This window comes from Pinus tabuliformis, chromosome 7 (genome assembly GCF_031772625.1).
Source record: "Pinus tabuliformis cultivar Carrire ecotype Pingquan chromosome 7, CPIR1, whole genome shotgun sequence".
Lineage (NCBI taxonomy): Eukaryota > Viridiplantae > Streptophyta > Pinopsida > Pinales > Pinaceae > Pinus > Pinus tabuliformis.
This window is the reverse complement of record NC_142293.1, coordinates 613552093-613567982: the sequence shown is the minus strand read 5'-3', so window position 1 is coordinate 613567982 and position 15890 is coordinate 613552093. Positions and strand designations below refer to the sequence as shown.

The following is a 15890-nucleotide window of genomic DNA, read 5'->3' as shown; positions in this document are numbered from 1 at the left end:
ATACTTGATTATAGATCTGTGAGGGATCTTTGGCTAAGAACATTAAGAAACAAACCCGACTATGGATGGAAGCAGATCCATAGTGAAAGAAATGAAATAGTTAATAACAGAAGTAAACAATTATCTGTGTATACCTATTCATTAACTCTACGCAGAGAGTTCTGGTCATTGAGAGAATATAAAGTACAGAGATGCGCTATATTCACCAAGGCATTCGCTATCGAATCTTTGTATTCGTTGCATAAATCTTTTTAACAGAGAAATCTGTGGTATGAGACTATACTGCGCACAGTGTATCGCAAACAAGTGAAAGAACGATGTATTATAATAACAAATGCAACAGTAGTGGAATATAGATGATACAAATGCATGTAAACGACAAAGATATGTATATCAGTCTCAGAGCTGGAGTATATGTCTATATACTAACCGTAATGGAACCTGTGTGAGCATGCGAAATTAATTACTAAACTTGCTAAGGCCGAAAGGCTGTGCATGCAACATAGAAGTAAAACCCTTATATTAAAAACAAAGAGACTGTAATGAATCTGTCGCAAAGATAATAACTATACCAAAGGGCCGCCCTGTCCATAGGGAAAGGTCTAAGCATTCAGACAGTGAACAGACGCCGAGGCGTAACATGCAAAGATATTATAACTCTTAGAACCACTGGGTCGCGAATCAAGAATGGACAAGTTACACAAGTAATCACAGAGGCGGAGGCCGCATGTGACCAAAAGACAGTTAATAACAGAATACACGCTCATATCTCTGACTGAACAACGATGAAAAAAAAAGAAATATTCCATTAAAACACAGGAATGCCCGAGGGCTTAGGGTTTACATACATCTGCAAAATACGAGCAGTACCAACAGCGAACTGATAAGCTTAAATGAAACTATACATTTGACGAAGGGGGTCAAGCCCCTAAATAATAATACAAGTTCTGAGTTTAAGGACCAAAGACCGAAATCATGTAACGACACCAAGTCTACAGCAACGGCCGGAAACTAAACAGTAAAGCATAAAAATATATAACAGAACTTGGAGACGGTTTCATAAACTTAAGCCTCTCAACAGAGGAACCCCGTCGATTGCAGTGAAGGCCGCTGTAGGGGCTTCCCACAAGGAATACCCGGCAACGGATTTAAGAGAATCGAGCTGGAAAATAAGGTCTGCACCAAGTCACAGATGGTGGCTCAAGACCGAAACTTAAATCTCTAAATTCAAAACCAAACCCCAAATGCCGAGTCATACCTGGGTAGTGCCGGAGGTAGGCTCAGCTGAAGGAACGCCATGATCTTGCTGCAATATAGTAGGTTGCAGCTGCATGAAATTTGTCAGGGAAAACATAAGAACCTGTAAGGGAATTTCTCATAAATACAATGCTTCAAATGCAAACAAAGACTATCAACCGAAGTCACCTGTGAGGATTTGGTTCTGGGCTGAGAGGAACCCTGGAGTGTTGCAGGCCGGAGACACAAAGGTGTTCAGATGCGAGCTGGAGGAGAAACATTGCACTAGGTCCGCAAAGACCGCGGCAGCAAATGAGCAAAATGCCAATACGAATCCATTTAATAGTCATAGCAAAACCCGGAACAATTCTTAACCCTTCGATCACCAAACATGATCTGAACCGTCGAAGTAAGGCGGGAGACTGTGGCGGTAAGCCCAAAGTCTGCAATACCAACGCATCACGTGGCTGGTGAAACCAGGTTACGCCACCTGCCCTGGAAGTACTGATGCCTTTATGGTAAGGATGATCTGTCATCCGGTACTGCGGTGGGACATCAAGTCCACACCATTAGCTCTGTCGTTTGATAAATATCTCGGCTAGTATGTCAGATGGTAGAGTGGATCCATACTTATGCTATGTTAACGTTGTGTCAAATATAATATAAAGGCATTGACTTTAAACAAAACATGCATGCCGTGAACAATTGTGCATAGGTTAAAGACTTTTATGCTTATGTATATGTTTGATGATGGTAAAGAAAAGGTAAAGCGCAATTATCAGATTATAGATTTACATTGTTATGTTTAGGAAGGTGATAGTTACCTTTTTAAATTTATGGATATTTGGAAAAGTATGGAAATGGTCGTGACATATATATATATATATATATATATATATATATATATATATATATATATATATATATATATATATATATACTTTATTTTCATTTCTGTATCTAGATTATATAAATATTTGTTCTAAGTTTGTTTCATAAAAAAAATAAAAGTAAAGTATACAGATTCAACCATTTCATTTTCTCCATTTGGCCTCATACAATCGTCAGGGCCCATTTTCATATCAGGGCCGATCCGTTTTGATGTATATCATAATCCTTAGCAGTTGGTCATTTATAAATATTCTCATAGATGAGTTTGATAGGAAGATAATATTATTTCATGTCAGTGTCTTTTCATATTATCATCTGCATATGTAATGGTAATGAATGAGTCATCTAGTAAGAAATTTTGAAAAGAAAGATAAAAATATTTAAAACGAATTTAATACAACATCTCATTCCTTACTAAAATATGAGAAGAATCATTTTTTTCCTCAATTTTTTTTTTTACAAATATTTTGTTCAATATAAATTATTATATAAATATTTACTCTATTTTCATTTCTATATTTCAATTATATAAATATTTATTCTATGTTCATTTCACAAACCATAAATGTTATATAAATAGTTTCAACCATTTCATTTTTTTATCTTTCTTCATACAGTTATCATGGGCTTATTTGCATATCATGCCATACATTAATTGTCTTTCAAAATTATATTTAGTTATTTATTTATTTTTATTTTTTTATGAATATGATAATCCTTAACACTTAGGGCACTTGTAAATATTCTCAAGGACTAGTTTAATAGGAAGATGATCTTACCTAAGTCATCCTAAGTCATCTCTTTTCAACTTACCAATTGCATATGTAATTGGTGGTCAATCAACCTTCCATTAAAGAATTTTGAAAAGAAAGATAAAAATGTTTAAAATGAACTTAGTACAACACCCCTTTCTTCACTAAAATTATTTACTAAATGAAAAGTTAAAATAAGAATATTTCCTTAAGAGAAAATAAGTTAAAAAAAATCATTTATAAATAAATAAATAAATATATATCTATATATATATATATATATATATATATATATATATATATATATATATATATATATATATATACTCTATTTTCATTTCCATATCTCAATTATAAAAATATTTATTCTATTTTTAATTTTACAAAAAATAAACTTAAAGTAGGTTCATCCATTTCATTTTTTTTATCTAGTCTCATACAATCATCACAGGCCCATATCATAGTTCTTAATAGTTGGTCATTTACAAACATTCTGATGGAGTAGTTTGAGAGGAATATGATCTTATTCCAAGTGAGTTATTTTTCATGTTATCATTTGTATGTGTAATTAGTAATCAATCAACTTTCTATTAAGGAATTTTGAAAAGAGAGATAAAAATATTTAAAATGAACTTAGTCAAACACTCGATTCTCTACTAAACTATGTAAAAATAGGATAAGATTATTTCATTTCCCCACAAAGAAATCATTTTATAGTTATTTTGTTAAATACAAACAATTATATAAATATTTATTCTATTTTCATTTCCATATCTCAATAATATAAATATTTATTCTATTTTCATTTCACAAACAATAAAACTAACTTGCATAGGTTCAACTATTTCATTTTTTTTTAATCTGGCCTCATATAGTCATGACAAGCCCATATGCATATCATTGCATATATGTAATACCCCAGGAAAAATGTAAATATTTGAATTCACTGTGGTTAAAACCGAATATGACATTATTAAGTGTTTTTGAATTTAACAGCACTAAATATGACATTACTAAAGTATGTTGGAATTTAACAGCATTGTTATTATTTTTAATATGATGGAAAAAAGATCTTTGAAAATGCTGGTAACTCCTAAGAGGGAAGTTGGAGGAAACGGTTGCAGTGAACTGCAACCCTAACCACCTTCTCTAACTGGGGAAGGTTCCCGGAGGTTGGTCTGGGTTGGAAGGACAGGCAGACAAAAAAAAAGAAAAAAGAGACTCCAAGAGAAGGGAGGTGGCTATGTCTGGTAAAGATCAGATAGCCTTGCTCGAGGTGCGAGCAGCTTGCTGAGATTGAGGTTTGGCAAGAAGCAAGGGGGGATATTCTGGTACTGGAGGACGAATCTCGTGGTCAGGCAGATGATAAAAGACAAACCCTGTTTTGGGTTGGTTGAACTTTTTATACAGGAGAAGATTTATATACAGTCTCAGAAATTTCAGTTCTCATTCCTTCAAGTTATTGCCGGAAAAACGACATTTCAATCAGAGGAACACCAGGTATAAGGCAGTTCTCTTGTACAGATATTAGTAGATAGCTTGTAAAGGTAGTTTAATTCCTGTTCCTGTTATATAATATCTGGAAACCTGCTAGAGAAAACCTAGTGGCAGAATTGTACATGGGTTTGATGTTCCTGTTCTTAAATTTGAAGGAGACTCTGTTCTTATTCACAAAGAGAACTGTTCTTTAATTTAGAAAATAAACTCCATATACTCAGGGAGTCGATATGAGTGGAACTATCAGGAAACTTTTTTTATAGAGAAAGATAACAACGAAACAGGCACATTTAACTGCATATATATATATATATATATATATATATATATATATATATATATATATATATATATATATATATATATATATATATATATATATATATATAGATATATATATATATATAGATAACTGCATAAAATAGCAGAGACTGCGTTGGACAAATAATTGAAAGAAAGAAAAATAGATATACATAATAGCTTGAAAATCAGAGAGTATAACAGTTAGTGCTCTCTGTCCAGTTCTCTTTAAATTGTCAATAATATGGAAAACAAGGAATGGATTCTTTAGTGGAAACTTGAAACCCTAAACAAGTAATTCCATTTGCATCCAATCCACCAACACATCAAACAGGAACTTTTAGGATACATTGGTCTCAAGCTGGGATGAACATTTTAATTATGCTGTAGACAGAACATTGGACACACATGCAAACATATATCTACATAGACGACCGAACACGTGAGGGTCGATATATTCATTAGACACAAGCCAGTAATAAACTATGATGATAAGAACCGGCCAGGTTGTATAAGGACCCCTGCAACTTTACAAGTATAACCTGTAGCATAAAAATTACGCAAGCAATCTTGTCGAAATTCGACAACATGACGGGTAGGGGGTTATTCTTTCCGATAACATAAAGAGTAGGGGGTTATTCTTTCTATCCCGGAAAATAATACAACATGTTCAATAGAAATTGCAACTGATAAAACAAAAACTTAAATTCGTTATACAGATAATATGGAATCTCGCATAGCAAGGAAATAAACCAACTAGACTGCAAGTATATATATATAAATCGCTGTGCAACCCCATGTTTACATAGATAACAATCAAAGGAAATAAGGGCAATATCTATAGCTTAACAATCACCAAACGATAGAGTGCTCAAACGAAATGTAGGGTTATACAATAACTGAAGGGAGAGCAACGTGCTAACGCTCAACTCGGCAGCCATAAAACTCACAGTGCATGTACAGGAAAATTTATATTGGTCATAAACCATGTAACCCCAAACCGAGGCGATAAATGGCGTAATAAATTTACAAGGCCTCTGTGCAGGCTGATATGATACAGTATGTTGCAATGAGATTAAAATGTAATGAAAATTCTGAAATGTATGCTTGCAGATGAAACCCTTTGCTGAGCTGCAGACTGTAGGGTATGTCCCTAGAGGAGCAGAGCCGAACGAAAGGAAAACCTCTCAAGTAGGGACGGATAACCCCACCTGGCAAGGAAACGTTCAGATAGTCATTGGAATTTAACAAGCAAGCCTTCCACCCTGGCTCCAAATGACAGAGGCGTAGAGGAACAGACTTACCTGTGTGGATTTGCAAATCCATGCCTGAGAGGGGCTGAAATAACCACCACCAACGATAGCGTAGCATCATTAAGGGGAATCGAACCTGTAATACAAAACCCAATAGGTGAATAATAGCAGTTAAGGTTTTCGAAGCATATAGGGTGAAAATGAAGCTGGAGAAAAATAATAGCAAGGGAAAACAAATTCACCTGACCTGTAGGGAGGATCCCCGCCAAATCTCTGTTGGAAGAACGCTGGTAGAAGGTAAGTGATGCCACAGGCTGGCTAACTCTCGTATAGTAGAGCTCCCCCGAGAACCAAACCAAATGAGCTTCAACCCCGGTGGTAAGAAACTGATAGAATGTAAGGAGCAAGGCTAGCCGTCCAGTGAGATAGGCGAAGTTTCCACCCTCGATCAGTTTAGGAATCCTGAGGAGAGCCATATCGTGGTGGGTTCGAACACTTGACAGTACCATGGAGTTATGTCTCAGGGATAACGTTGAGCCAATCCCAGGGTGATGGCTGATGTGTCCAGTTCTGAGCGCATTCCCAATTAATTACAATACAGAAGGCGCTGTCACAATGTACCTCCCCTCATTAAAGCGAACCAGACCCCGTATGTAGCGGGGAGGCATAGTAAATGTTAAGTCGATTAAACCGCGGGGTAAAACCTTTAAACTATAGCGAAAAAAAAAGACCTTGTTTTTGGCTAGCTGTGGGGATGTGACATATGGTATCAGAGCCCAGTTAGAAAACTGAGGCCTCTGGGAAGTGGAATTGGACTACAGAAACAACATATATAATATAATTACATTTTATTCGTGCAATTACCAATTAGTATGCTAATTTTTTTTTCTTTTTTCTGTTGTCACTTATCTTATGTTTAAGGACAGGACCAGGAACCAGGAGACTGACAACATGAGGAGAACGGACAGCACATCGCGCAGGTATGCGATGGGACAGGGAGTACCTGGCCCTGAAAATAACCCTGAGCTATGGGTACAACTTGGGGAGGAAGCCCGTAATACAAACCAGGCAATTCTGGAGACTGTGCAAGAATTAAAAAATGAAATGGCTCGGTTACGCGAAGACAACACACGACTAATGATGGAGCAAGAAAGAATTCTAAAAAGTCTGTCTGATAGGCAGAACCAGCTGCCAGCTAATCCCAGTACGGAACAGCAGAGAGTGTCAGAAGAACAGAACCATCATATAGCACCTGAAAGGTCAGAAGAAAGGGAGGAATGTTCTGACAATGCATTTGAGCAGTAGATCTCAAAAAGGTAAAGGGTAGAGCTGCAAGGAGAGTTTCGTAAGATTAAACCATCGCACTTTGACAAGGAGCAGGAAGAAGCAGCTGAAGCATGGTTAATTAATATGAACAAATATTTTCAGTTATACGAGTACGATCATAACCTTAAAGCACGGCTGGCTATTTTCCAACTACAGGGAAAAGCTACCATGTGGTGGGAAGAAGTTAAGATTGTGAAAGGAGTGACCGAGCAGGCCATAACTTGGGAAAATCTCCAAAGGTACTTCAAAGAAAGATATCTGACCGAGCGCTTCTACGATGAAAAGGCAAGAGAATTCCATGACTTGTGGTTGGGGTAGCAGACCATGGACGAATTTATCACTTGTTTTACTTCCTTGCTTCATTATGTGCCGTATATTAGAGAAGAAAACGCTAAGGTGCAAAGATTTGTTAGCAGTTTGCCACTGTATATGCGGGAAAGGGTTGAGTTTGACAATCTGAAGTCAATCGATGAGGCAATTCGTAAAGCCAGAATCTGTTACCAGCAGAGCAAACAGAAAGGGGAAGCTTCTGGCAGAAAATGGAATGAAAAAAGAGGCTATAAGTCAGCCGGAAGCAACAAAGGAAATCGCAGTGGCGGAAGCAAGGGGAACGGAAAGGGACAAAACAGCAGAACTGCACCGAGAAATTCATCCAAATTCAAGACAGCTAGTGAGTCCAGGGTCAGCGAGCAGCCTGCAAGATTGGACAGTGAAGGGGCAGCAAGGCCCCCAGTATAGTGTTGGGGCTGTGGAGGGCCTCACTACGTCAAAAACTGTCCACAGCGTAAGGGAACTGAACAGTTATCCCAAATCCATGAAGCATCGACAGTCGGCGATGTAGGACGTAGCGTGCCAAGGATTAATGCAGCTCTGGACGATCGTCAAGCAGAGTACCAGCCGACCATGGTCGAATTTGAAGGTAAAATCTCAGACCTTACTGTAGCTGTTTTAATTGACCCTGGGGCCACATTAAGCTATATTAGTCCAAGGATAGTGGAACATTGTAAATTGCAACCTGTTAAATTCAAAAATCCATGGCTAGTACAGCTGGCTACAGGGGCCAAGAGGCGAGTAATGGAAAAAGTCAATGACTGCTCTTTCACAATAGCAGGACAGCCAGTAATGGCTGATCTAAATGTGCTTCCCCTTGGTTCATATGACATTCTGATCGGTATGGACTGGTTAGAAAAGCACTGGTCATTAGTTGACTGCAAGACAAAGATTATTTACTATCGGGATAAACATGGAGCTAGGAAAGAAATGCAAGGAATTAAGCGGCCAGTGCAGGTTCGACCAATAACTGCAACCTAGCTAGCAAAATGCATCAGAAAAGGGTGTCAGATTTATGCCATCCAAGTGGGTTATGCGGATTCAAAGGATAAAATAGCCACGTTAGATAACATCCCTGTAATACAAGAATTTGCGAATGTGTTTCCAGATGAGATTCCCGGACTGCTGCCTAAGAGGGATATAGACTTTACCATCGAATTGGTACCAGGGGCAACATTGGTATCACGAGCACCTTATAGAATGAGTGTGCCTGAATTGACAGAATTAAAAATGCAGCTGCAGGAACTGCTAGATAAAGACTATATTCGCCCCAGCGTGTCCCTGTGGGGAGCCCCAGTGTTATTCGTCAAGAAAAAAGACGGAACCCTTCGCATGTGCATAGATTATCGTCAGCTGAACAAGCTGACCATCAAAAACAAGTATCCTCTACCTCGGATTGATGAACTATTCGATCAAGTGAAAGGTGCAACAATGTTCTCTAAGATCGATTTGCGATCAGGTTACCACCAGATCAGGATTAAGGAGGAAGATATCGCTAAAACAACTTTTAGAACGAGGTATGGTCATTACGAATTTGTGGTGTTACCCTTTGGGTTAACTAATGCTCCTGCAACTTTCATGTGCTTAATGAACAACATATTTCATTGATATCTGGATCGATTTGTACTGATATTTATCGATGATATATTAATATATTCCCGCATCATGGAAGAGCACAAGGAGCACCTCATATTGGTGCTACAAACTCTTCGAGAACACCAGTTATATGCGAAGTTCAGTAAGTGTGACTTCTTCAAGGAAGAAATCCAGTATCTGGGTCATGTAATCACAAGGGAAGGGATTGCGGTGGACCCAGAAAAGATAAGAGCCATAATGGAGTGGCCCATACCAAAAGATGTAGCAGATATCAGGTCCTTTATGGGATTAGCCGGTTATTACAGACGATTTGTGGAAGGCTTCTCCAAAGTGGCATATCCCATCACTTCCTTACAAAAAAAGGGAAGAGCATTCAAATGGACCCCAGAATGTCAAAGAAGCTTTGAGCAGTTAAAGCATCTGCTCACCACAGCACCCATTTTGAGCATAGCTGATCCTAATAAGGACTATGTGGTGTGTACTGACGCAAGCAAGGAGGGCGTGGGAGGTGTGTTGATGCAAGAGGGTAAAGTGATTGCGTATGAGTCTCGGAAGCTAAAAGAGCATGAGCAGAAGTACTCTGCTTACGACTTGGAGTTGGCTGTTGTCATACATGCCTTAAAGATGTGGCGACATTATCTTATGGGCAGGAAATTTCTGTTGTTGACCGACCACCACAGTCTGACTAATTATTTCAGCCAGCCCACTTTAAATGCTAGGCAAGCACGGTGAGCAGACTTCCTGAGCAGTTTTGACTTTGAAATCAAACATTTGCAGGGGAAGGAAAACCGGGTGGCAGTTGCCTTAAGTCGGAAAGTATAGTGTCTGTACGAAATTTCCTTAAGCATATGGAAAAGTCCCTTCGAGGAAATGATAAGGAAGGCAGCAGAACAAGATGTTGAATATCAGCATATAAAATAGCAAGTACATCAGTCTACCAGCGAGAAGAATCAGCAAGGATATGAGTTGGATGATGCTGGAATGTTGTACTACAAGAAAAGGCTATATGTACCTGATCAAAACAACATTAAAAATCTGATTTTGGATGAATTCCACATCAGTCATTATGCTGGACACCCAGGTTACCAGAAAATGATCACTGTGATTCGGAAGGATTACTTTTGGCTGGGAATGAAGAGGAATATGGCTAAGTATTTGGCACGGTATTTAGAGTGTCAACAAATTAAGTGTAGGAATTTACAGGGTAAGTTCCTCAGAAAGAATACCAAAAGGACACCGCTCACAACCAGATCTCAAATCAATACACCAGTATTTTTGACGTGGTTAAAACCCTCAGAGTGCAAGGAGGGAAACAGTCCACGGCCTGTCCCAACGTGGGTACAGACAATTTATTAATCAAAGAATGAAAATTTACATAAGCTTCTCTCATGCACGGATTACCCGAACAATGACCCTCCATGCGCTTTAAATAGAACTCATGGACCAATCGGGTGTCAAGCCACGGATCAAGTGTCGATAATACCGAGGTGAGAGTGAACCGTCGGATCACTACATATCGTGACCGTCGGATTGTAAGTTACAATATGTACAACGGTAAAGAAAGACACTTTACCTAACTCTAAACTAGACCGAGTTGATCTTAACTATATCCTATGTGTCGGAATATCCTAACATCCCCCCTTAAGAACAACTTGGGATAGGATTGAAGGATTTACAAATATGACACAATAGGAGAAGGAAGGAGGCACTAGAGCCTATCCCCCCTTAGTGACAACTTCCTGAACTCTAAGCATATATCGAAGTTTAGTGAACTTCGCCTCTGTGAGAGCCTTTGTGAAGATGTCTGCAATCTGATCATCTGTTGGACAATATTGTACTTCAAGAGCATGGTCATGAATGAGTTTTCTGATGAAGTGCATGTGTAGTTCGATGTGTTTGCTGCGCTGATGCTGGACTGGATCTTTGCATAGCTGAATGGCACTTTGATTATCACACCAAAGGGAGGTTGGATGCTGCTTCTCAAAGCCAAACTCTGATAGGATCTGACGAAGCCACAAGGCTTCCTTACTAGCTTCCACGGCACCACGATACTCTGCTTCTGCTGACGAAAGAGAAATGGAAGCCTGTTTCTTACAAGCCCATGTAATAGGTCCTGAACCAAGAGTGAAGACATAACCGGCAGTAGACTTCCGATCATCAGGGTCACCAGCCCAATCAGAATCAGTGAAACCAACTAACAGAGGAGCTGCTTTGGCACTGTAATGAATCCCAAACTGTACTGTACCTCGAACATAACGAAGTATTCTTTTGGCTGCTTTCCAGTGACTTTCACGGGGGTTTTGCATAAAACGAGCAACAAGGCCAACAGCAAAGGAAAGATCAGGACGAGTATGGGTTAAGTACAAGAGTTTTCCTACAAGTTGACGGTATAAGGTAGCATCAACTTCAGGAGAAGAACAAGAGACTGAAAGTTTGACTCCAGACTGAAAGGGAGAAGGGGCTGGCTTACAGTCTTCCATGTGAAAATGACGAAGAATATCACAAGCATACTTGGACTGGGAAAGGGAAATACCCTCCTTGGATTGCAAGACTTGAAGACCGAGAAAATAGTGTAAGTGTCCTAAGTCTGTCATTTCAAATTTCTTTTTAAGGATAGACTTCACATGGTTTATAAGGTTGGGATCACTACCAGTAAGGATAAGATCATCAACATAAAGAACAAGGATGATAAGAGAGTCACCCACTTTCTTGGTGTAGACAGTATTGTCAGAATGACACCTAGAAAAGCCAGATTCTAAAAGAAAGCTATCCATTTTGGCATACCAGGCCCGAGGAGCCTGCTTGAGACCATAAAGGGATTTCTTAAGTCGACACACAAGGCTTGAGTCTGTTTGTATGAAGCCAATGGGTTGTTCCATATAGATTTCTTCCTGCAAGTCCCCATGCAAGAAGGCAGATTTAACATCCATTTGATGGACTTCCCATTTTAAAGAGGCAGCAAGGGAAAGAACAAGGCGGATAGAGTTCATTTTGGCAACAGGGGCGAAGGTTTCAGTGTAGTCAATTCCTTCAACCTGTGAAAAGCCCTTAGTAACAAGACGAGCTTTATGTTTATCAATTTTGCCATCTGGTCCATACTTGGTTCTGTAAACCCATTTACATCTTACAAGTTTTCGTCCCGTTGGTAGAGGAACAAGATCCCATGTATCATTTGTCATCAATGACTGATATTCTTCATTCATAGCTGCTTCCCAATGTGGATGGCCTGAAGCTTCTGCAAAAGTGTCAGGATCATGATTTACTGGAGCTTGAGCCAGTAAAGAAGAGGCTCTTTCAAACTGAGAACGTGTACGTCGCTGATCTGTAGGATCACCGGCAAGATCACCTGCTGCATCTCGAGTAGCACGGACCCATCTTGGAAGTTGAGGATCCTGAGAAGGTGGGGGAGGATTGTCATCCTCACTTTCATCATCTGAAGAAGAAATGTTTTCAAAAGTAGAAGAGATAGGAAGAGGTGGCACATCCGCCGGACTAGGCTCGCAGGCCGATTTATTTTCATCAAATTTTACATCTCTTCTAATGATAACATTTTTGGACTTAAATGGAATAAGTCTGTAACCTTTTACATCTTCAGAATATCCAACAAAAGTGCATTTCTCACTCTTAGGTTCTAAAGCTTTATGCTTTTCATCTGGAATATGGGCCCATGCTTCACTTCCAAACACACGAAAGTGACTTACATCTGGTTTAATGGAACTCCAAGCTTCTTCTGGAGTGATATTCTCTAGAACCTTAGTAGGAGTGCGATTGATTATATAATTTGCACAATTAATTGCTTCGGCCCAAAAACTAAGACTGAGTCCTTTAGATTGCAGCATACAATTAGCCATTTCCTTTAAGGTGCGATTTTTCCTTTCAGCTACACCATTTTGTTGTGGAGTGTATGGAACAGTATGTTGCATTTGAATTCCATTTTCAGTGCAAAAGTTGATGAATGTGTTTTTAACATATTCTCCACCATTATCAGTTCGTAGCTTAAGAATTTGATGTCCAGATTGTTTTTCAACAAAGGCTTTGAAGGCCAAAAAAGTGTTAAATACTTCGCTCTTGAGTTTTAAGAAGTATACCCAAGTGCGTCTGGAGAAATCATCAATGAAGGTTAAGAAGTACTTGCAACCAGAGAATGAAGCAACAGGAAGAGGACCACATAAATCACTATGCACAAGCTGTAAAGGGGCTGAGGCGTGCCAAGAGGCACGTTTGTCAAAACTGTCCCGATGATGTTTTCCGAGTACACATCCGGAACAAACACCATCTCTGCAAGATATCATAGGAAGACCTGTCACCATATTTTCTTTACATAGATGCTGAAGGGAGCGATAGTTTAAGTGACCAAATCGCTCATGCCAAAGTTTGCTCACTTCATCATTATGAGCAACAAATGCTGAGGGAAGATTTGATGACCCAAAGTTGTGAAACTTATACAACCTTGTGGAATCATCAGCAAGACCAGTAGCTAGAATCTGTTTAGGATCTTTTAGATCCTTGATTACAACATCATGAGGTGAAAATTCAACAATTTTGCCTTCACCTGAATGAGTTATCTGATAGACAGATAGAAGGTTGGAGGATAAGGTTGGAACACATAATACATCATTAAACTAACCATTGTCTAGATGAACAGTTCCAGTCCCTACAACACTAAGAGATCTATCATCACCAACATATATATATTTGGTGTTACAATCTTTTAAAGAAGAAAACATGGCTTGGTTTTTGGCCATGTGATAAGAGGCTCCAGAATCAATGAGCCACTCATGAGAATGAGAAGAAGAAGAAGATACATTTAAAGCATAACCAGACTGAGATGATTGATAACGACATGCAGAAAGTGCCATTCCGGAAGTTGAAGTTGAAGTAGGCTCCACATGGATGTTATGTTTCTTCATTGCGGCTTCCAAGGCTTCCATCTTCTTAAAGCATTTAGATTCTAAGTGGCCATCTCGATTACAAAAGTTACAATGTCTGTCAGTCCTCTTCCATTTGTTTTTATTGGGCTTGTCATTTTGCTGAAATGATCTTTCATCTTGAGGCTGAGTTGGTTTAGGACCATTCCTTTGAGGATAAGACTTCTTAGGATTCTTTGAATTTGGTTGCTGCTGGGCGGCTAACGCTTTCGAGGAAGAGTTTCCAAGATTAAGAAGACCAAGGTGTAAGAGTTTTTCTTGTTCTCTTATTAAGGAATCACAAAAGGAGTCAAAGGAAGGGGGTTTGTAGTCTTTGCCTTGACAAATGAAAGCTTCCCTTGTAGAATGGAAAGTGGAAACAAATACAGAGTAGGCTGGTCCCAACTTAGTAAGGATGGAATAAATAAGGTTACCATCTTCTTTCTTAACTTTAACACCTTCCAAGAGATATCTAAGGGTCTTGAATTTGGACAAGAAATCTTCAATGCAAGAAAAATTATTAGGATCCAAAGTAAGCAACTCATTCTCAAGTTGATGGGCTCTAATTTCATTTTTAATCCCAAACACTTTAGCAAGTTTTTTTAATGCTTCATGAGGAGTTTCAATTTCTGCAATGTGGAATCTAAGATCAGGAGAAACAGACATTCCTATCAAACCACGTGCTTGATCTTGTCTATTTTCCCATTTTTCGGCCTTGTCTTCATCTTTGGGTTTCTTCTCTTGGTCTGTGGCTATTCTGAAGAGACCTTTACTTCTAAGTAAATCTCCCATGTAGGCTACCCATTGGAAGTAGTTAGTGCTATCAAGAATGACTTGGCATGGACTTTCCATTTTTGAAAAAAATCCTGAAGCTGAAGATGCTGAAAGTAAGTGGTCCAATGGATAGATCTCGAAAAAATAGGCGGTTTTAAAAAAACGGCTCTGAAAAAGGCTTCCGGATGAAGAAGTTATGGCTTTTTGAAAAAAAATTGTTGACGTTGCCGGCAAAGTGCGCGAATGTGCGGGAATGAAAAAATCCGCCCCCACAAAATGGAGACTTGAACCCAAGACCTCTACTCTCTTAAAAAGTCTTTGAACCAATTGATCTATACAAAATATTTGAGAGAGAGAGAGAGAGAGAGAGAGAGAGAGGGGGGGGGGGGCCTCGATTTGCGTGCTTGCCTTGGGAAGGCTCTTTTCCCCTACAAAACACAAAACACAAAACCCAACACGAATAGGCAAGGAAAAAACGAACCTTACGGCTCGAAGTTAGCTTTAGCCAAAAAACTAGAATTTAAAAAAAAATCTCAAGGTTAGCTTTTAACCGAAAAACTAAATATTTTTCTCAATGTTTCTGATTTTCCAAGATCACACTAAGGTGCAGGGAAAAGAGCATACGCATGAGAAAAAATCCTTTCTTTCTGTTTCTGATTTGCCCAGATCGCACAGAGTCGCAGGGCAAAGAGCATACGCAGAAATGAAAGGTATAGATTCGGGAAAAAAAAGGCTAAATAAACCGAAACCGAAATAAGCAGAGAGAAAATGACAGTAAACTGCAAAAAACACTGTATACCTCCCGATCTGAAAAATGACGCAGCTAGGGCTACCGGAAACCTTTTCGCGTGAAACGAAAGGGGTTCCTCACTGAAACAGATGCTCCGAACGCAACAGAGCAGTCCTCTCGGCCCGAAAGCAGTCAGAAACAGCAGATCTAGGAAACGACAGCCGCATGCAGTTCTACCGGCTTCAGATTTGGATCACCAACGGACGCGGCCCTCAAATAGCTCTGATACCATGTAGGA

General features: G+C 39.1%; 1 long non-coding RNA gene across 1 annotated transcript; it reads right to left on the bottom strand.

Annotated features, from left to right (window-relative positions):
* Positions 1–930: 930 nt before the first annotated feature.
* LOC149248931 (uncharacterized) lies at positions 931–1537 on the bottom strand. Its single transcript, XR_016265797.1, has 3 exons — positions 1426–1537; positions 1259–1327; positions 931–1176 (listed from the first exon to the last, which is right to left on the bottom strand). It is a non-coding gene; the product is annotated as an uncharacterized LOC149248931 (long non-coding RNA).
* Positions 1538–15890: the final 14353 nt, after the last annotated feature.